Below are 23,102 nucleotides of genomic sequence, written 5' to 3'. Positions count from 1 at the left end.
AGTTCTCTCCGTAGGAAAAAAGTAGCTCTTCTAAGCCAGGCACAGCTCTGCTCTGGGTCCCTGGGGCATGGGTCTCCCCAGCCAGACATGTTGTCTTGCCTTGCAGGACAGACACAGTGACAGATTTGTTATTTGGCTTCTTTCCAGGACTCAGGGGCAAGGATACTGGTCCGTCCCTTCCTGCAGTGTTCTGATGAGGCTCCAGAAGCATTTCTGACCCCCCTCAGAGGACCTTCTCCATGAATATGACAATCGAAAGAACCAGAGGAGGAAAAAAAAGGGGAACTTGGGTGCTTTTCATGAGGGATTGTAGCAAGCCAAGGGGAAGGGTGGTTGGTGGCATGCATCAGGCAGCCTCCCAAATAGCAGTGGGGTAACCTTCCTTGGCCTTGTCCTGCTTGACCCCATGGAAGCTGCCCTCTGGGCCACTGTCCCAGCACAGGGAAGTCATCTCTCGGGGGACAGCCTGCAGCCCAGTGTCTGGGCCTTCTTAGCCCAGGCTGAGCTCTAGCAGTCCTTCTTTGGGTTTGAGGATTTAGGGAGTACAGGACACATCAATTTCCTGAGGTGACTGGGCATGTCTGGGTCCTCAACTGTATTGGCCATTATGGTGACCTACACATAGGAAGTTGCTATCCTGTGTGTCTCTTCACTGGGCCATTCAGATCACACATGCATTTTGTTCTCTCCTGAATGATGCATTTTTATTCGCCCAAACAAAAATAACTTTACTGTTTTTCCAGTTTAAAAAATGATGTTAAAAAAAATCCAACTATTCCTGAAGATGTGAAAAAAGCAAGTCACAGAACAATGAGTAGAGTGTGGTTGCATTTTCACTTAAAACATAAGGAAAAAAAAGAATGAATTTGATTATATATGCTTAGAAGAAAATCTAAAGAAGGCATGTCAAATATTAACAGTGGTTGTATCTGAAAAATGGAACTGATGGGGAAAGAGTTTAATTTTTTCTTTTTTTAAAAAAAATTCTTTTTAGAGAGAGAGAGCTCAAATGGGGGATAAGGGCAGAGGGAGAGAGAGGATCTCAAGCAGGCTCCACACTCAGTGTGGAGCCCAAAATGGCTCAATCCAGGACCCTGAGATCATGACCTGAAATCAAGATTTGGATGCTCAACTGACCGAGCCACCCAGGTGCCCCATTTTTTTCTTTATACACTTCTCTGTTGTTTGAATTTCTTATAATAAGCCTGTATTACTTTGTAATTTAAATAAGTATATAATGAAAAATGAAAAATAAACATTATCTAAACCCCCTGCCCCCAAAATGTCTCATGCATTTAATAGACATTTACTAATTACCCACTACGTGTCAGTCACTATTCTAGGTATTGGGAATACTTGATAATAAGTAAAACCAGACACTTTCCTACTGTCATAGAGTTTACTGTCTAGTGGGGGAAACAAAAATTAACCAAATAATCACACAAAAAATTGTAAAATGACAACTGTGGTAAGTACTATGAAGAGGAAGTACAGGGTGAGGGGTGTTGCTAACTCATATAGTATCTGTGTGCTATTTTTTAAAAGGTGTACCCCTAGATGGAAACAGCCCAGAGTAGGCATAGCTTAGCAAGCAACTATGCCTTTAATGAATTAGAAAAAGGCAGACCTTTTTCCAGGTTGAAATAGCCCTGCTCCATGTGCAAGTCTTTGTGAGTGGAGCACAAATTTCATCTACTACCATCTCAGCTGAGAACCCTTGTTTAGATGAACAACCTGCACGAGTGTACACAGCAGCCTTACAAAAGGTTCCATGGACACATATAATATAGTGACATTTGAGAAGGTTTCTCTGAGTAACAGACAGAAGAATGAGAACTGAAAGAAGAACGGGAGTTAAACAGGTGAAAGGGAAGAAAGAGACACATTCTAGGGAGTGGTAGCAGCATGTGCAAAGGCCCTAGGGCAGGATAGGACTATATGACTTTGAGGAACTAAAAGGTCATTGCTGGTGAAAGACTGAAAAAGTGACAGGAGCAGAGTTAACAGTAAAGTCTAGAAATGTAGGTAGGAGATCAGATCACACAAGACCTTGTAGACCATCTTAAGATTGCTATGCAAAAAAAGTCTCCTCCTGATAAGACTTATACAGAAGGAATTAAAATGGCAATACTTTATTTTATTTAATTTTTTGTTGGTATTTCACTTATATACAGTGCACTGTATGAGTTTGATGAGTTTTAGTAAATAGCTTGAGTATATAGTTTGATGAATTTTGACCTAGGCATACACTCCTATAATCCATATCCAATTAAGACATAGATAGAACTTCACTATACCTCAGAAAGTTCCCTTATGCCTCTTTCTATTCAAACCTCCCAGAACCTCAGGCAACCACTATTCTGGTTTTTTCACCTTAGAGTAGTTTTGCCTATTCTAGAACTTCATATAAATGGAATGATTCAGTTTGTGCTCTCTTGTCTCCGGTTTCTTGTGCTCAGCATGTTTTTGAGATTTATAAAATGGTGTTAACTTTTAAAGAAAAATACTGTGTAGATCAGCACTTCTCAAAGTGTAACAGACACAAGTATCATCTGGATAGTTTGTTAAATCACAATGGAGTCCCATCCCCAGAGACTCTGATACATAAGGTTGGGTTGGGGTCTCTCCCTGTGCATTTCTAACAAACTCAAGGTGATGCCCACGCTGCCAATTCAGGAACCACAGTTTGAGAACCACTGGTCTAGATGATAAAAGCAGAAATGTCTTATAAATAGTTTCTAGAAATTTATCTATTCATTTCATTCAGTAAACATTTCTTTATTTAAAAAAAAAAAATTTTTTTTTAAAGAAAGAGCAGGAGCAGGGGGAGGGACAGAGAGAGGGGACAGAGGATCCGAAGCAGGACCCAGGCTAACAGCAGTGACCCTGGTGGGGGGCTCAAACTCCCTCAGAGCTCAAACTCCCATGGGGCTTCAACTCACACGGGGCTCCAACTCGAAACTTGACATCATAACCTGAGCCGATGTTGGAGGCTCAACCGACTGAGCCACTCAGGCGCCCCTCAGTAAACATTTTCTTTAAGCACCTGCTGTGTGCCAGGCCTTTTCTAGGTGCTGGAGAGTCAGAAGTAATTAAAACATCATGCCTCTCCTCTGGTAACTTATAGTCTGGTAAGGGAAGACAGAGGTAAGCCAAATGAATATTTCTAACTGCCTTAAAAGGTCTGCTCACTAAATGATGGACAAAACATTTTAAAAGAGAAAATATTCCTGTTTTCCAAAGTAGAGAAGCCACAAGAATAAAAGCAAGGCTGTGTAAGGAATGGATCCTGTCCTATACATAGGATTCCTCACTGCCACACTGAATGAATGCCAAGGTGATCAGTAACATCTACTTTATTGAGTGTTTTCCATGTGTCCAGTACTATGCAAAGTGCTTTCCATGTAGCTTGACATATACCCCTCTCAATAATTCTATGAAGGTAGGACCATACTGTCTACATTTTATGGATAAGGCAACTATAGCTCAGAGAGGTTAAGGGACTAGAAAAGGCTACTCAAGTAGTAAGTGAAAGAATCAGAATTCAAACCCAGATCTGGTTGACCCAAGGGCTGGTCCCTTTAATCACTAACTCTTGCAGATTTCTAGAAGAGAGCAATCTTCTTAAATCATTTTAGTGCTAACAATACTAACAAGTCCTGTAGTAGAAATATTCAACGCAGAATACAGTACTATGATAGGAAAGGTAGGGCAGTAACTAATTTTAACTGGATGGAAATATGAGAAGCCTTCATGAAGAGGTGGGAATTAGCCTGGAAAACAAGTTTTTGTCAGTGTTTCCCTAATAAAGCCTGAGAGGCAGAAATAATCCAGTGGATGCAAATGCTGTGTTCCAAACACTAGAAAGGTACACTCTCCTGTGGATAAGGGGAAATTTATTGGAATCAATTATTGCCTGCATGAAATTTCCCTTGTGATTGTACAGTGCTTTTGCTTACTACATACTACCTTATGATTGCTACTTCAACTTTCTGGTTTTCTTGATAACAGGAAAAAAGTGCCCGGAAGAGTGGACATTTGTATTTTAGTCGCTAGAGAGGAATATTCCACAGCATCACTTTCATACTTGGGTATACGGTTTATAAATAGGCATCCTGTTCGTTTGGAAGTGGCCAGATAGTGAAAAGCCTTATGCCATTGGTCTGTAAATAATGAGTGGCCAAAGAGTTTTCTCTTTGGCAGATATCAGGGAGTAAGACTGGAGGCTGGGAGGTAAGCTCCAAGGCTATTGCAACACTGCAGACCGGAACTAAGGCAGTGCCGATGAAGATCGATGGAAAGTAAGCAGTTGTTTCTGGAGATATTTAAGAAATATAACTGACAGGACTCAGTAATTCATGGAATGTGAGGGGTGGAGAGACAGGCATAGCATGACTCAGGTTTATAGTCTGGCTGACTTCCTGGATGGTGGTATCTCTAAGATAGGGGGCTTAGGAGGAGAAGCAGGCAGAGTTTTTAGCTTTTAGCATTGAGCAGACAGACACGTAATTTTATTTTTCCACCAATCTAAATAGAGTCTTCAAGGGCAAATGCAAATGACAGTGGTCTATTATTAATCTAAGGGAAGAGTTAGCTTAAAAAATGGAGATAGGGGCGCCTGGGTGGCTCAGTCGGTTAAGCGTCCGACTTCGGCTCAGGTCACGATCTCGCGGTCCGTGAGTTCGAGCCCTGCGTCAGGCTCTGTGCTGACTGCTCAGAGCCTGGAGCCCATTTCAGATTCTGTGTCTTCCTCTCTCTCTGACCCTCCCCCGTTCATGCTCTGTCTCTCTCTGTCTCAAAAATAAATAAATGTTAAAAAAAAAAAAATTAAAAAAAAAATGGAGATAATTCCAATGACTTGTTCTTTCAGAAGAGTTGTGTGTGTTAAATAAGACAATATGTGTGGAAGAGCTTGAAACATTGCATTACATTATTTATCATTGTTAAATGATAAATTAATTTTGATTTTTGAAATAAAAGATTGCTCTTGCTTTATTTTTTTTTTATGTTTATTTATTTTTGAGACAGAGAGAGACAGAGCATGAATGGGGGAGGGGCAGAGAGAGAAGGAGACACAGAATCGGAAGCAGGCTCCAGGCTCTGAGCCATCAGCCCAGAGCCCGACGCAGGGCTCGAACTCACGGACCGTGAGATCCTGACCTGAGCTGAAGCTGGACGCTCAACCAACTGAGCCACCCAGGCGCCCCTTGCTCTTGCTTTAAAAATTACCAACCTTGATTTTAAAAATAATATCATTTTACATGCAATTTCCCCCTTATACAATTAAAAAAAAAAACATTTTTAGGGAGAGAGTGTGTGTGTGCAAGCAGGGCAGAGGGGCAGAGGGAGAGAGAGAGAATCTTAACCAAGCTCCATGCTCAGCACGGAGCCCAATGTGGGACAGGATCCCATGGCCCTGGGATCAAGACCTGGACTGGAATCAAGAATGGGATGCTCAACCGACTGAGCCACCCAGGTGCCCCACCACTTACACAATTAAAAAAAAAAAAAAGTACAAAGAGAAAGATAATTGTGATTCTGAGTGACTATCTTCTGAGACTTCCAGTGCCCTTTTCAAATGTAAATCAAAACCAGCAGCGTCCCTATGCGAACACACTAAGACAAAGAGAATCTAGAAAGTTGAACTAATGATTAACATTCATCAAAGGCTTGCTATATACAAGGCACATCGCAGGATTTATTTCACTTAATCTTCGTAACACCCTCGATCCTCTATTTTACAGTTGAGGAAGATGAGGTGGAGAAATTAAGCTACTAGCTCAACACAGAGGTGGCAAGTGGTGGAGTTAAGTTTGAATGTACACAGCCCAGCTGTGGGAATGGAGTTCTTCAACTCTGTACCATATGGCCTCCCACTGTGTCATCAACGTATTTATCTCTAGGTGGATGGACATGAGTATATCCTTTCTTTCTTTCTCTCTGCTTCTCTGTATTTATAGTAATAAGCATATATTACTTTGAGGTTAAGAAAAAAGGTTATTTTAATTTAAAAAGCAATCAGATAAATGAATTTATTTTAAATAGCCCAATTCTCATTCATTCCCTGAAAGAACACCTCTGTATCTAATTTTCATTTCAAGCATTAAGTGCACTGCTGTTTGAAGACCAAGTTTTGTCTGGTGCATGATATAGTGTGTGCTTAATTCCCTGAAAAATAGACTACAATTACTGCCAGGTTAATTAACTGTCATTATCTCAGTGTCTGGAATATTACAGATAAATGTGCAATTCTGAAATAAAACTTTAGCTGTCAAAGCCAGAGAAAGAGGAGTGTTTTTTTTTTAAACATTTGTGACCTTTAAATTGTCTGAAAAATTGTTAATCAAGCTTAAGAAATTCACTACCATCTACAACAGTCCTGAGATCTGATGTTTAAAAGAAATGTGAGGTTAGCCTCTCAGAAGTGCAAAACTGTATGTCTAATTTTCTTTGTGAGTATTTGGCTTTCCTTTTCCCCTTGTTCATATTGGTTTGTTATTGTATGATGTCTCAGGAGCATTAGTTTGTTGGATCAGATAGTACTGTTTTTGTTGGCATAAGGCAACACCAGGGACGTTTTTCTGTTGAAAGGATAATTAGATAAATTACATAGACTTCGCAAAACAACATGAGACATTTAAAGGGAAACAAAAAAACAAACAACAACAAAAAAACCAACCTCTAAAACAGGTTACACTTGGATTCACTGAACTTGACACGAATCCACCATTGGTCCATATAACCATGGCAAGAAAAGAAACGTACTTAATGCAAATACACTTTATACAAAATTACTTGCTGCTTTTTGGTTTGAAGATATGTATGTATTTAAAAATGTGTCTGAGAAAAATGGGCCTAATCTTTAAAATTTTTTTTTTTTAATGTTTATTTATTTTTGAGACAGAGAGAGACAGAGCATGAATGGGGGAGGGGCAGAGAGAGAGGGAGACACAGAATCAGAAGCAGGTTCCAGGCTCTGAGCCATCAGCCCAGAGCCCGACGCGGGGCTCGAACTCACGGACCGCAAGATCGTGACCTGAGTTGAAGTTGGACACTTAACCGACTGAGCCACCCAGGCGCCCCTGGGCCTAATCTTAAACCTTGATTGGATTTAAGGTACACGGCAGTTTTTTTCCAAATGAACATGAGTAAAAATAAATGTGCTTTAAAAAAGGGAATAGGAACTAAATTAGAAATTGTACACTCTGAATTTACTCCAATTTGGGTTCTTTATTTTATCTCTTTGATAGAACAAAAGGTGACTTCTGGTTCTTAGAACAAAGACTGACGGAGCTAAGTTCAAGCATTTGGAAGGCTTGGAGTGATACCTGTGAGAAGAGATTTTGATGAGTTAAGTGTAAATGAATCCAAAACATAGGGATTATGTGCACATGAATTTAAGTGTGCAGAGGAAAGATGCTCGTTAAAATGCTTAGGGGCATTCTAAATCTCAAATACTTGAAATACTTAGGATTTGTGGTGTGCATTCATGAAACTATGGCTATCCATCTTCAGGGTAAATGTGATAATCTGGTAAATGTGACAATGTGGATAACTTTGTTTTTCCATTTCACATTTTCTAAATTTTATGCCCAAGAATAAGGATGCTGTCTGTATTAGTCAAAGTGCTCTAGAGAAATGAAACCAATATGATGTGTGTATAGAGAGAGAGATAGAAAGAGACAGAGAAGGAGAGATTTATTTTAAGGAATTGTTTCACTCAGTTATGGAGACTGGAAAGTTCAAAGTCTGCAATTCAAGTTCAAAGTCTGCAATTCAAGTTCAAAGGCCATCTTTAGCAGAATTCCTTCTCACTTGGGGGGGGGCGGGGAATCTTTTGTTCTATTCAGGCTGTCAAGTGATTAGTTGAGGCCCACCCACATTACAGGAGGGCAATCTCCTCTACTCAAAGTCCACTGATTTAAATATTAATGTCATCCAAAACACCCTTACACAAGCATCCAGAGTATTGTTTGACCATATATCTAAGCACTGTGGCTTAGCCAGATTGATACATAAAATTAATCATTACAGATGCCTAGTTGGATGATACTTTTTTTTTAAGTTTTTTATTTTGAAAGAGAGAGAGAGACAGAGAGAGAGAGACAGAGAGAGAGAGAGAGAGAGAATGAGAGCATGAACAGGGGAGGGGCAGAGAGGGAGATAGATAATCCTAAAAAGGCAGTGCTGTCAGTGCAGAGCCTGATCCCAGGAACTGTGAGATCATGAGCTGAGCCAAAATCAAGAGTCTGACACTTACCCAACAGCCACCCAGGCGCTCTGTGATATTGTCTTCTTGTTAAAGCAGTGCCATTTCAGATGAATGAATAGAATCCACTAATAAACTTTTAGAACCAGAAAGGCCATTGGAGACCTTCTAATGGTATTTCTCAATGGGGATATTATTGGCATTGGGGGCAGAGTAATTTTCATATATGGGGGGTTATCCTGAGCATTGAAAAGCATTTAGCACCCCTGACCCTAATCTCTGATTGCAAATAGCTCTCTCAATCATTGTGCCAACCGCAAAACCATCCCAAAGGTTTCCAAACACTCTAAGGTGGGCGTAACACTCTTCATTAAGAATTACCCTCTACCCTCTTTTAAAGTAGGTAATAGATTTGACAAGGTTGCTTTTTGCTATATCTTATATATAGACTATTACTTTCTCTTTTTTTCTGATTTGATGGAGTAATTTATCATGCCAGATTATTTTGCAGTAAATAATGTGTGAATCTATAATTATACTACCTAAAATAAGGTTTAAAATGTAAACTCTGATTAGTATAACAAGTTAAACTATACAAAATTGGGTAAGGATTTCAGTCATAAAACTACCAGGGGTTTGGTTAACACACTTCTATGTTTTTGATATTAAACTAAAAGCATGGATACATTACTCCCTATTTTGAAAAACTTTTGGAAAGATTGTTTAGTTGGAGAAGCATTAATTCAAAACTTGTATGCATGAACATATTGAATGTCCCTGTCCATTCGGGAAGGGAGCATTTCTGGGGTGACAATTAGCTTGATTTTGGTTAACTAAACGTCACACACTTAGATAGGAACTTAGATGTTACTTGCTACAGGAAGTGGTCACCAAGCGAACGTACTTCATTGGCATCCCATATCCTCCTGCTCACAGAAGTCATCCTCATAACGTACAGTTGGTCCTATCATCTCCCTGACTATACTGTAGGCTCTGTAAGGTCAGTAACCTTGTGAAGATTGTTTACCTACCTTAGGATTCTTAATATTGAGTCAAATGGCTGGCACAGAGGAGAAGCTCAATAAACATGTGCTAGGTGAATTAGGAGAGGGCAGCATACGGAAAATAAACTTTTATCTCTATTGAAGATTATGCACATCATTTTCAATTGTGAAGCCTAGGGAACAGTAATATTTTATCATCTGTGTGTTCCATCATTCCTTAACATTGCACCTGGCCTGACTAGTGTCTCTCATGCTTTATTGAGGTATAATTCATATACAATAAACTGCACTCATTTAAGTATACAGTTCAGGGGTACATGGATGGCTCAGCTGGTTGAGCATCCAACTTTTGATTTTGGCTCAGATCAGGATCTTGCGGTTCATAGGTTCGAGCCCTGTGTTGGGCTCAGTGCTGACAGTGAGGAGCCTGCTTGGGATTCTCTCTCTCACCTTCTCTCTCTGCCCCTCCCCCGCTCATGTTCTCTCTCTCTCTCTCTCTCTCTCTCTCAAAATAAATAAATACCATTAAAAATATTAAAAAAAATAAAATATACAGTTCAATGAGTTTTGATGCCATGTAACCCCTGCCACCAAGATACAGAACATTTCCATCATCCTAAAAGTTCCCTAGTGCCCCTCTGCAAGCATCTTCTCCTCTCTCTTCCAACCCAGGAAAACACTGATTTGCTTCCTGCCAATATGGATTAGTTGGCATTTTCTAGAATGTTATATAAATGGAATCACACAGTATGCACTCTTGGACATATATATATATCCTTCTTGAGATTCATCCATGTTTTTGCCTGCATATGTTCTTTACTCTTTTTTATTTCTGAGCATGTATTTTATTGAATGAATGTGTAATAATTTGTTTACCTATTTCCTGTTGATGGACAAGTGGGTTGTTTATTTGGGGACTACTATGAATAAAGCTGCTGTGAACATTCATGGACAAGACTGTATGGACATATTTTTAAATTTCTTATGGGAAAATTGCCTATGAATGGAATTCTGGATTATATGGCAAGTATATGTCTAACTTTGTAAGAAACTATGAAACCATTTTCTTTTCTTTTTTTAAAATTTCCTTTAATGTTTAGTTTTGAGAGACACAGAGACAAAGCATGCACAGGGGAGGAGCAGAGAGAGAGGGAGACACAGAATCTGAAGCAGGCTCCAGGCTCTGAGCTGTCAGCACAGAGCCAGATTCAGGGCTCGAACTCACGGATCATGAGATCATAACCTGAGCTGAAGTCAGATGCATAACCGACTGAGGCACCCAGGCACCCCTAAAACCATTTCCAAAGTGGTTGTATCCTATTTTTATCATCACCATCCATGTATGAGAGTGCTATTTGCTTTACATCCTTTCCAGAACTTGGTATTGTCAGTCTTTTTAATTTGAGCCATTTTGGTGGGTATGTAGTGGTATCTTACTATGGTGTTAATGTGCATTTTCCTGAAGACTAATGATGTTGAACACTTACTGATCCATAGATCTTCTCTGATGAAGAGTCTGTCCAAATCTTCAGTCCATTTTTTTAAAAACTTGTTTGCCTTTTTTTCAGTGAGTTGCAATGAAAGTTCTTCTATATATTCTAGATACAAGAGTTCCTTATATATTCTAGATACAAATCCTTTGGTTACTAAACATAAAATGTTTTCTCCAGTCTATGTCTTTTCACTTACTTTAAAAAAAAATTTTTTTTAATGTTTATTTGTTTTTGAGACAGAGAGAGACAGAACATGAACGGGGGAGGGTCAGAGAGAGAGGGAGACACAGAATCTGAAGCAGGCTTCAGGCTCTGAGCTGTCAGCATAGAGCCAGACGCGGGGCTCGAACTCACGGACCGCAAGATCGTGACCTGAGCTGAAGTCGGACGCTTAACTGACTGAGCCACCCAGGCGCCCCAACAAATAACAAATTTTAGTGTTAAGATTCTGACTAAGGTCTGACTACAGAGTCTGTGCTCCTAACCAATATGCTGTTTTATTCCAAACAGTGCCTACCCTCTGGGTACTACTGAACTCTGGGATACTACTGAAGGCCATCAATAGTCCTATTTGCACATGGCCAACTAGCGTACAGGAAGAGATGGTGAAGACTGTAGCATTGCTTGTGAGGCCCCAGGGATATCATAATTAAAAAAAAAAACCTTCCGGGTGCCTGGGTGGCTCAGTGGGCTGAGCGTCTGACTTCAGCTCAGGTCATGATCTCGCAGTTTGTGGGTTCAAGCCCCGCGTCGGGCTCTGTGCTGACAGCTCGGAGCCTGGAGCCTGCTTCAGATTCTGTGTCTCCCTCTCTCTCTGCCTTTTCCTGCTCGCACTCTCTCTGTCTCAAAAATAAATAAACATTAAAAATAAAAAACCCTCAAACATAAAAAGATGTAGTAAGACTCCCTGCAGTTCCTGGTGAGTGTGCCCCAGATGGGGATGGGAAGTGAAGCTTTTCTTTGCCTCTTGATACAAGTTCTGTGAGTAAAGATTTGAGTGGGCACAGTTGGTGTCACTAAAATAGTCTTCTGTTTCAGACCTTGGGGAATTTGGTAAAACTTCTTTGTCAAAAAAACCTACATAATAGGAAGAGCTAGACTACTTTTTGGTCTTTCTTTTCAAAAATATAATTTGTTTTGAATAATGAAAGTAACACATGTACATTTCGTATAATTTGGAAAATACAAGAAAACCACAAAGAAGAAAACTCTTCTATAATCCTACCGCCCAGAGGTAACCACTATTAACATTTGAGTCTTCCTATTCTTCTAGTCTCTTCCTGTGAACTCACAACATGAATAGACACATATTCGGAAAATGTAAAGGTACCATGGTATGGTTTTGTAAGCAATTTTTGCAACAGCATATGGTGAATATTTTCCTTTGTTTTCCTAAGACATCATTTTAATGGCTCCGTAGCACTACATCAAGAAGGATACCCAGAATTTAATTAACCACATCTCAGTTGTGTGGCATTTAAATTGTTTCTGATTTTTTTCGTACTTATGCACATATATGTTGATAGCCATCTGTGATTGTTTCCTGAAGCGGGAGGTAAGCTAAATCATTCATGCAAAGTTACATTTCACTCTGGTAAAGTTGTACAAGTTAACACACAGCGGAGTTGGTTTACTGTTTGATGACTAAAAGATTTGTAATCCCTTAGCGGCCAGATTCCTGAAACACTGCCAGAATTGCAGAGAAGAGCAGGCACTCCAAGCAACAATGAGAAATACCAACCAAGCTTTTCGACTTTCCTACCAGAACGCTAACGTTGCCATATGCCACCTGTTTATTGGTGTATACCTCAAAGTCCACGGATCAACAACATAAAATACATACACTTTAAGTTCTCAACAGAGATGTTAGCCTTAGCCCAGCTACTTAGCTGTGCCATACCCCCACCCCAGGAAGGATTATTTGTGGGCAGAATCCATTTCTCATTCATCTTGATATCCATGGTGACTTCACACTCAGTAAATGTTTTCTGAATGAATGAAATCACTATCTCTGTTTACTACCATAATTTAATTGACTTATTTAGAAGCATTAAAGAAGGTAAGCTCCTGGAGTTGTTATCATATAGCTTGAGACTTCACCTTTGGTGAGAAGAGAAATGGAGCAACTAAAACCATTTTGACAGGTTGGAGCTTCTGGGCAGAGATCTCTTGCGCAGGCTCACTAATGCACCGAAGTAAAGAGATCTTGAAATAATCATGTTCAAACCTGCATCTGGAATCTATCCAAATGCAACACACTTGTATGACTTGGTTTTATATACACCTATCAAAAATTTTTTTTAAATCCCTATTCATATCAGCAGGAGAAACATACTCTTTCAACAAGCTTTGTGTTGAAACCTGGTGACCAAGTTCTATTCTTACGGATCAAATATCAGTAAAAGTTTTCACTATCACGAGATGGATCACAGTAAAAAGTTTCTAAGCTTTTGCAGACCCATAATAATAATATTTTGACAATATCTATTATAAGGAATGTTTTGCCAATTTCTACTTATCTCTAACATTCATTCATGTCACACTCCTGAAAACCACATGGAATATCTCTCACAGCTAGTACATTTGCATACAATAAAGAACATTATGTGGGCTTGAGCAAGGACTTAAGAAACTTTGTAGTTCTCTCTAATGATTACAGTACAGAAAAGATACTATTTAGCTTCTGATGCCTTTAGTATAAAAGTCCTAAATACATGTACCCTTATGCAAACAAAGAGTTAATGTCTCTTTGCCTGTGAATGCTAAAGGACAGGTCTGTGGTTTTAGGGAAGTTTTAATAAGGACTGGAGTTTTAAGGTAATGAGTTTTTTTAAAACCTCTCTGAACCTTAGTTTCCTACTGTGTAAAAAGCATGGGAAGAGGGATAGTTGTGGGAGGCCTGATTGTGCTAGTATAACTTCTTTCCTTCTTCCGCGTTCCTGGCTTTGCTAGTCTGCGAATCATAAGAAATTTGGAGCCAGCATGGTGGAACCAAGCTCTGTGGAACTGGGAGAAGACTTGCGTTAAAGTCCTAGCTCTGCTATTTAAAAACTGTGAAATCTTGGGTTAGTCACCTAAATGAGCTTAAGTTACCTATAATGTGGAACTCTGATTAGATCTGCCTAAAATAGCTTGAGTTTCAAATAAGGTAAAAGCACTTGATTCCTTGTTGTGCCAGCTTATTTAATTTTTGACTGTTCATGAAAGGCCTTTGCTTCTTTGCTTGGTTCCATTTCCTCCACCTATAGCCTCCTTTGCCTCCCCTTATTGGCTCCTTTTCTCAGGGTTCTGCCATGTCTTTTGTTGCATTAATGAATATGTAACTCTCATGTGACCCATTCTATTCTGACAGCTTCGAGTGTTAAATATATGTTGTTCAACTCTTCAACTGTTAACTATATGTCTGCTATTGGTGTGTTGTTGAGCTTTAGACCTACATATTGTACTACCTGGACATAATCACCTGTATGCCCCAGAAGGTCAAGGTCAAATGTTCAAAACTCAACTATTATCTTTCTCCTTATGCTTGCTCCTTCCTGAGTCTTGGTGATTAATACCGCTATCCACCAAGTGGACCTACCCAGAAGCCTGGTGTTCATCTTAGATTTTGCCCATTCAATCATACCCCTGTCCAATCAGTTCAAGGTACTGTAGATTTTACTCCTGTAATAGCTCTCAGAAATTACTTCCTGGATAACTTGAATTGTCTCTCTTCTTCTCTTTCTACTTCTTTTCTGGTTCCCTCCAATCTATTCTCATTGTTGTTGCAGTAAGTTTTCTAAAACATAAGTAGAGTTATGTCATCATTCTGCTTGAAACGAGTCAGTTGTTCTGGCTATCTTTGCAGGGAAGATCAAATTCCTTAGGTTATCCCATGGGGCCTTAATGATCTCACTAATTTTGAATTCAATCTCATCGCTAGTCATCCTGCCACATTTACCTTCTTTCCAGACACAGATTCTTCTATACGTATGCACAAGTTCATTTCCAAGTGGCTGTTCTTAGGTTCACTTGTTCCCAAGCCCAACAGGACTAAGAGGTGTTTAGGCTTGCAGGCCTAGGATGTAGTTGACCAAATAGATTCTTTGAAATTTTCAAACCAGACAGATTTATTGTTTTAAGTGAATTTTTTGTTTGTTTGTTTTGTTTTGTTTTTCATTCTCAAGTTAGTTAACATACAATGTAGTCTCGGCTTCAGGAGTAGAACCCCCATGATTCATCTCTTACACATCTTACACTCATCCCAAAAAGTGCTCTTCTTAATGTCAGTCACCCATTTTAACCCACCCCCCTCATGTGTCCCCCCATCAACCTTCAGTTTGGTCTCTATATTTAAGCGTCTCTTATGGTTTGCCTCTCTCTGTGTTTTTTTCTCAGTCTTCTTGTTTATAATAGCAGAAGACTACAATATAAATCCATCAATGGAGTATTGATTATATAAGTTACACTGTATCTTTATATGTAGCTTTTAAAATGAATAAAGTGTATCTACATGAATTAATATAGAACAATCTCCAAAATACATTAAATAATTACATAGGAAAAAAGTTGCAGAAATAAGTGTATAATATGCATTTATTTGTATGAAAAGAAATATAGGAAACTCTTTTTTTTAACTTCAAAAATAATTTTTAAGTAAACTTTATCCCCAATGTGGGGCTCAAGCTTACAACTCCAAGGTCAAGAGTTGCATGCTCTACTGTCTGATAGAACCAGGTGCCCCCATAAGAAATTCCTTTTTTTTTTTTTTTAATTAACTTGTTTTATTTTTTATTTTATTTTTTAAATTTACATCCAAGTTAGTTAGCATATAGTGCAACAATGATTTCAGGAGTAGATTCCTTAGTGCCTCTTACCCATTTGGACCATACCCCCTCCCACAACCCCTCCAGTAACCCTCAGTTTGTTCTCCATATTTATGAGTCTCTTCTGTTTTGTCCCCCTCCCTGTTTTTATATTATTTTTGCTTCCCTTCCCTTATGTTCATCTGTTTTGTCTCTTAAAGTCCTCATATGAGGGAAGTCATAATTTTTGTCTTTCTCTGACTGACTAATTTCACTTAGCATAATACCTTCCAGTTCCATCCATGTAGGTGCAAATGGCAAGATTTCATTCTTTTTGATTGCCAAGTAATACTCCATTGTATATATGTACCACATCTTCTTTATCCATTCATCCGTCGATGGACATTTGGGCTCTTTCCATACTTTCGCTATTGTTGATAGTGCTGCTATAAACATGGGGGTGCACATGTCCCTTGAAACAGCACACCTGTATCCCGTGGATAAATACCTAGTAGTGCAATTGCTGGGTCATAGGGTAGTTCTATTTCTAGTTTTTTAAGGAACCTCCATACTGTTTTCCAGAGTGGCTGCACCAGCTTGCATTCCCACCCCATAAGAAATTCTTAAGGGGCACCTGGGTGGCTCAGTTGCTTAAGCATCCGACTCCTGATTTCAGCTCCGGTCATGATCTCACAGTTCGTGGGTTCAAGCCCTGCATCGGGCTCTGCACTGACAATGCAGAGCTTGCTTGGAATTCTCTCCCTTCCTTTCTGTCTGCCCCTCACCTGCTCATGCTCTGTCTCTCTCTCTCTCAAAATAAATAAATAAACATGAAAAAAAATTTAAAAACATGTTTGAAGTGGTTAAGAATGAAATTAGATGGACCGGACAAACATTAAAAAAAAAAGAATAATTAATAGCAGTTACTTCTAGGCAGAAGAACTAGGGGTCTAGGGAGGAAGAAAGACTTGTTTTCTACTGTATATCTTTTTACACTACTTGAATTTTTAAACATTTACAACTATTGCTTAAAAAAACAATTAGTTTGTTTTTAAAATCACAAATCAGACATGCTCTTTTCTCCTATCGTATGTGCAGTCTATCGACTTTCTCTTCTACCATTTTGACCATATGTTGAGGCAGGTGGTCCCCCTCCTTGGGGATGGCTGCAAGTGTAGAAAACTCCTTGGCAGCTCTAACATCCTTAATGGAATTTCACTGTGACTGTGTCCAAAGTTTCAGGAGCAGCAATTTTACCATGTCCAGCAGAGTTCCTGAACAAATGCTTGCGTTTGTCCAGAATTAACTTTTTTTTAAAATGTTTATTGATTTTTGAGAGAGAGAGAGTGTGTGAGAGAGAAAGCAAGTGGGGGGAGGGGCAGAGAGAGAGGGAGACACAGAATCCAAAGCAGGCTCCAGCCTCCAATCTGTCAGCACAGAGCCCGACGTGTGGCTCCATCTCGGGAACTGTGAGATCATGACCTGAGCCAAAATGAAAAGTCAGGAGCTTAACCTTTGAGCCACCCAGGTGCCCCTAGAAATTACTTTATTTAGACAACTGACATTGATTTCCCTCCCCCACCTGCACTTTTTTTTTTTTTTAAATTTTTATTTTTTAACGTTTATTTATTTTTGAGAGACAGAGTGAGAGCAGGGTTGGGGCAGAGAAGAGATGGGGACCCAGAATCCAAAGCAGACTCCAGGGTCTGAGCTGTCAGCACAGAGCCTGACATGGTGCTCGAACTCACCAACTGTGAGATTATGACCTGAGCTGAAGACAGATGCTTAACCGACCAGGCCACCCAGGCACCTCTCCAGCTGCACATTCTTAAAGCCTTTCATTTTGACAATTACTCTTCATCTTGTTCATTATTTTTGATGGCATAGGTACATGGACATGATTGAATGATTGGATCTTTGTTCTTCAGAATTGTTACTATCAGTGAAACAATTTATCCCTTAAGTATACACATTTATTATTTTTAATTGTTTACTACATCTATTGTTGTTTCTATACTAACTCCATGTCTCTTCCTACCACTTCCTACCAACACTATTAATATTCTAGTTGGATCTGTTCCTTCTTCTGAAAAACGTTTGTAATTTTTGTAAAACATTGAAAATTAAAGCAAACACACCAAACATACAAATATCAAAGGTCACAAAGTGATGGTCAGCAGACTGAAGTTAGCCTGCATACATTTTTTGCTTGGCCTGCACACAATTTTAAAAACTTGAATTAGTTGTCAACAATTCAAAATTGAACAACAATTCAAAATTGAAGGAGGTCTCTAGTTTGCCTTGAGAGAGCAATGGCATCACTGAGGCTACATTCTGGCAGGGTAAAATCCGCTAGCGCCTGGGGCCACTCTTCCCCATAGCTGGACACAGTTCACCTCACACCTCACGCTCCAGTTCACCTCAGGCCCCACCCTGCCAGCTGTACTCCTGGTAGGTATTTGAGTTTGCAAGTTAAGGAATTAATTCAATGGATTAAAGAATAGCCCAGTGGAATAATTAAATGGATTAAGGAATAACCCAATGATCACGTGATTAGGACTGACATGACCTCACATGACCACTAACTCCTTCTGGCATGTCTGAAAGAGTTGATGCACCTTTGCTTGGAAGCTGAGCTTTGGTTTTTTTTTTTTAAATTTTTTTAAGGTTTACTTATTTTTGAGAGATAGACAAAGCACAAGCAGGGCAGGGGCAGAGAGAGAGAGACACACAGAATCTGAAGCAGGTTCCAGGCTCTGAGCTGTCAGCATAGAGCCCGATGTGGGGCTTAAACTCACAAACTGTGAGATCATGACCTGAGCCAAAGCCGGACACTTAACCGACTGAGCCACCCAGGTGCCCCAAGCTTTGTATTTTTGAATGTTTGTAAGTTGAAAGTATTTGAGTAAAGACCTGTAGTGAATTACTGGTAGTTTACTGATTAGGCTGTGATCTTTTTCACATATGTTTCCTTTTGCTTAAAATACTTTCTTCTTCCAAATTCATCCTTTTCAAAATTTAGCTTCCCAGGAAACCTTCCCTGATTCCCTAATCTGATTTGGTTGCCCTTTTCCCCACACGTCTATAGAATGCTGTTCCATCTTAGTATCTAATTATAGATTTTGTTCTAAAATTTGTTCTATCATCTTTTGTTCTAACAAGATTGGGAACTTCTTTCGGGCAGGTTACGTGTTGAGTTTTGTGTATATCCAATAGACCTCTTTTCACTTGATCATAGAGGTCTCCTATAAACCTAGTATCAGGAATATAGAAGGCTTTCAACAAATACTCAAGGGAATGAATGAATGTCTCAATCAACAGATTATACATGATTTGCTTTCTGTTACCCTATCGGCAACAATTTTGAGCAGCCATATATAGATTGACAGGGTCTCATTTATTACCTTAAATTATCAACTTATAGTTTGTGCTGGAAAGTGGTTTTTTTTTGATATGTTAAGTGTTGGAGAATAGGAGAAACAAAGAAAGTTCAGATCTAAATTCATAGGTCTTATGTGGGGCTCAAGGTTGTTAAAAGGCACTCATTTCTCTCTTCCCAGAAAACAGTGTCAGAATATTTAATTTAGCCACCCATTCTCATGAGTGTCTGTAATATCTGATTATCAAATAAATGACTCTGAGTAAGATGTTATTTTATTACATAAAATGGGGAGTGCTATAATTACTGAGTGGAGACATATGATGTCACTAATTTCTACAGAAGAAGTTAGTGGAAAATAAATTGTGATGAAATGCAAGTGTAACCTAATGACTTATTATCCTTTGAAACCTCAGTACATTGTTGGCATCTTCATTACAATTAACTTATTGACTGTATATACCCTTACATTTACATCCTTAAATTCATTCCCACCCTGCGGTATCACAGAAACATATTTGGTTTTGTTCCTGGTTCTGGCGCAGAACTCCTAAAATCCTTGGAATTTCCTGGGATAAGGGTGATAGGAGCCTCTTTCAAGGAGGCCAACCTTGGCGAGCCTTTAGATAGCTTTAGCAAGGGGGCTGGAGGCCAGAAAGATCAAGCCTAGATTAGAAGCTTGGAAATTTCAGCCCCACCTCCTGATAGGGGGAAAGGGACTGAAGATTAAGGTTGATCACCAACAACCAATGATTTAATCAATCGTGCCTATGTAAGGAAACCTCCATAAAAGCCTGTAAATAATGAGGCCCAGAGAGTTCCCAGGCTGGTGAACACTTCAAAGTGCTGGGAGCATGACATACCCCAATTCCACAGGGACAGAAGCTCCTGTGCTTGGGACCCTTCCAGACCTTATTCTATGTACCTCTACATCTGGCTGTTCATTTGTATCCTTCATAATAAAGCAGTAAATGTAAGTAATATGCTGTCTTAGGTTCTGTGAGCCATTTTAGCAAAACATCAAACCTGAGGAAAGGGTCATAGGAATCCTCAGTTTGTATCTGGTGGATCCAAGGTACAGGTGGCCAGAGACTTGCAACAGGCATCTGAAAGTGGAGGCAGTTTCATGGGGCTGAGTCCTTTAACTTATGGGGTCTGATGCCAACTCCAAGTAAATTATGCCAGAACTGAATTGAATTGCTGGTCACCCAGCTGGTGTCGGAGAATTGGGGAGGTAGTGTTGAAAAAGACATCAGATATATGATGTCAGTAGGAAAAAACCTCTCACACCCTTGATCATTATATTGATCACACCATGTTGATCATCAGCAATACTGCTGAGTTAATTTAAATGGTCCCTTTAAATCTGTATTTCAATTCCCTTTCCCTTATTGCCTTTCATGCAACATTATTCATTGACTCTACAAATATTGAAATCCCATTATGTGCCAGGCCTATCCTAGGACTTAGGGAATAGTGGTGATTAAAAACCTGATGTGAGTCCCTATTCTCATGAGCCTAGTGATAAAAACAGACATCCGTCAAAGAATCACATCTACATATAGATTTACAACTGTGGTAAATGCTGGAAGTGAGAGGTATAAGATGTGATGATTGTTCTCATCAGAAAAAGCATGACACACTTTCCTGAGGAAGCTAAAATGTAAAGACCTGTAGGAGGATAACTAAGTGAAGGTGTGGGAGTGGGTAAACTTAGACCTCACTTCTTTCAAAGTCTTCTGAGACTGAGGATTCTTTTTTTTTCCCCCTCCTATTTTAGCACCCTCCTCCTCTTAGATACCCCTGCACTCCCCAACCCCCCACACAATTTGGCTTCTATTAAGAGCCTCTCAGAATATACTCAGGACAGCATTAAAAGAAAACATTTCATAAGGTTTCTTTCTTTCTTTTTTTTTCTTTTAACACAGAACATAGCAGTAGATGCTCAGTAAAGAAAGGCCCCTAACTTCTCATAATTGAGCACAGCACTGCTCTCCTAATCAGTATCCTCCTCACTTCCCAGGCTGATCTTCAACTGGGTGCACCTGGCATTCACCCAGCCAGGGCCAAGGTGATTGTGAAAATAATAGAGCTACGGGTCAAGACTATTGGACAGCAGTGAGAGCAACTTACTTTGCTGAGTGGAGTCAGGCTTGTCTTCACAGAGATTTAAAATAGGTTTTGAAGGATGAGGAGGAGAGGGGAAAGGCAGGAGGAGGAAACAGCACCCACAAAGGCACAGAGGAGTGAAAGAACACAGCGTATCTGCAGGGACTGAGGGGAGTTTGGAATTCTCTTAAGTCAGGAAAACATCAAAATAAAATAGTCAAATTAAATCAGCTTTCTAAAAATGCAAAGAATTAAACTTCAGTGAATTCTAAAAGTCCCACAGGTAGAAGTCCTCATTTCTCTAAAATCCTTGGTAAGTGGGTTGTTGTTATACATATTAATCTCAACATCTGCAACTGTCCTAGGCTCAAGAATCCTTTGTTTAATTCCTTGGAGTTTGTTTATTTTCCTGGTATACTTTATTTAAACTCTTTGACATTTTTTATTGCCTTCCAAATGTTACCCTTCTTTGTTGCTTACCATGTAGAACAATCTTTGTCAAATAATTTCCACATCTTCCCAGACAGTGTGATGTAGTTGACTAAGAATTTGTATTGGCATAACTTTTTTTCAGTTTCCTTTCAGTTGCTGGAATGGAAGCTTGTACCTAAAATGGCACATGGTGAGAGCTAGAAGAAAAAATGATAAGAAAACATATTCAGCCTAATGGAGAGAACCAGGCACCAAAAAATTCTTCCATAAAGTACACATCTAGAGAAGAAAACAAATGTTTCTGCAGTATTTTTGTTTAAACAAGTTGTATAGTTCTCTATTGCCATATTATCAGGCAAATATTCCTGTGTGGGTCTGTCCTCAGTGGATAAAGAAGGCAAACTTTTGCTAAAGTTGAGAATGTTGCATAATGTTCCCATTATGTGTGAAGAAAAGAGAAACTAACATTTATTAGCACACATATTACATTAGGCTCTGAGGAGGTGCAGTCTGAACACTATCTTGTTTGGTCAGCTATCAGGAGCCTAAATGGGGTGATGGTCATACAATTTCATCGTGATGATAAACTTGGAAATTCATATAACCCACTGCCTTGATTTTCTAGAGAGCAGCTCTGTGGTCGTTTAGGTCATTAACAGCCACGTGGGACTTGAGCCCAGGTTCCTGATCCTTATATCCTGATCCCAGTGTTCTCTCTATAGCACCCCGAGATCCTCAGATCCTCAGGCCCTTTGTCTTCCAGTTCCTTTTCTCTTCTTCCTGTCTCCTGCTTTCCTTCATTTTTCAACAGTGCAGTTATCTGTTCTTTGAAAATGGGTTGTTTGAAATCATCCTTCAACAATTTAATTCAACATTTATCTAATGATTATCTATGGCACACTAGACCTTGACACTATGCTAGACATTTGGTTGGATAGAGTAAGATAAACTATGTAGAGATAACTAAAATACAAAGCAGCATACATAAATGCTTTGTAAACAAGTTCTACAGGATTTCAGAGGGGGGTGTGGGGAAGCTGGGACTTGGGCTTTTGATGAGTGGAAAAGATTTTCACAAGGAGACAAGGGCTGAGGATAGGAAAAAAATTCTAGGTAAGATGAAGAGCAATAACAAGGATAAAGAGGAAGGGAACATGTTGGAGAGATGACAAGAGGAATCAAATGACTAACAAAGCACTTGCATTAAAGGAGAAAAATCTGAGACAAGATGGACACATAGACAATACTGTTTATGCAGCTAGGCAAGGAGTACTTTCTACTTTAAGATTAGAGTAGCTAAGGGGCACCTGGGTGGCTCAGTTGGTTAAGCATTGGACTCTTGGTTTTGGCTAAGGTCATGATCTCACAGTTCTTGGGATCGAGCCCCTTTTTGGCTCTGTGCTGACAACAAAGAGTCTGCTTGAGATTCTCTCTCTCTCTCTCTCTCTCTCTCTGCCCCTCCCCCACTTATGAAAGCACACAAACACATATGTGTTTGTGCACACCCTCTCTGTCTTTCAAAATAAATAAATAAACTTAAAAAAAAAAAGGATTAGAATAGCTAAAATACAAAGAGGATAGAAGTCCCAGTCAGATGTTATGGAGATTGCAGACAGGTCACCAGAAGCTGACCGGAAATGGGTGAAAGTAAGCAAGTTAACTAGGTTTGTGTTAAGATGAACTGGGTAGAGG

At 39.5% G+C, this 23,102-nt stretch overlaps 1 long non-coding RNA gene across 1 annotated transcript in view; it reads right to left on the bottom strand.

The window, feature by feature from the left end:
* Window positions 1-8,097: 8,097 nt before the first annotated feature.
* Window positions 8,098-23,102, bottom strand: part of LOC132661191 (uncharacterized) — a 29,088-nt gene continuing 14,083 nt past the window's right edge. Inside the window, exon 2 of the long non-coding RNA XR_014135313.1 lies at window positions 8,098-21,607. This is a non-coding gene — a long non-coding RNA (uncharacterized LOC132661191). The remainder of the gene's footprint in view (window positions 21,608-23,102) is intronic.

This window comes from Panthera onca, chromosome D1, assembly GCF_046562875.1.
Source record: "Panthera onca isolate mPanOnc1 chromosome D1, mPanOnc1 haplotype 2, whole genome shotgun sequence".
NCBI classification, from domain to species: Eukaryota; Metazoa; Chordata; class Mammalia; order Carnivora; family Felidae; genus Panthera; species Panthera onca.
Note: the sequence above shows the minus strand (reverse complement) of the source record. Positions and strands in the feature narration are given on the sequence as shown.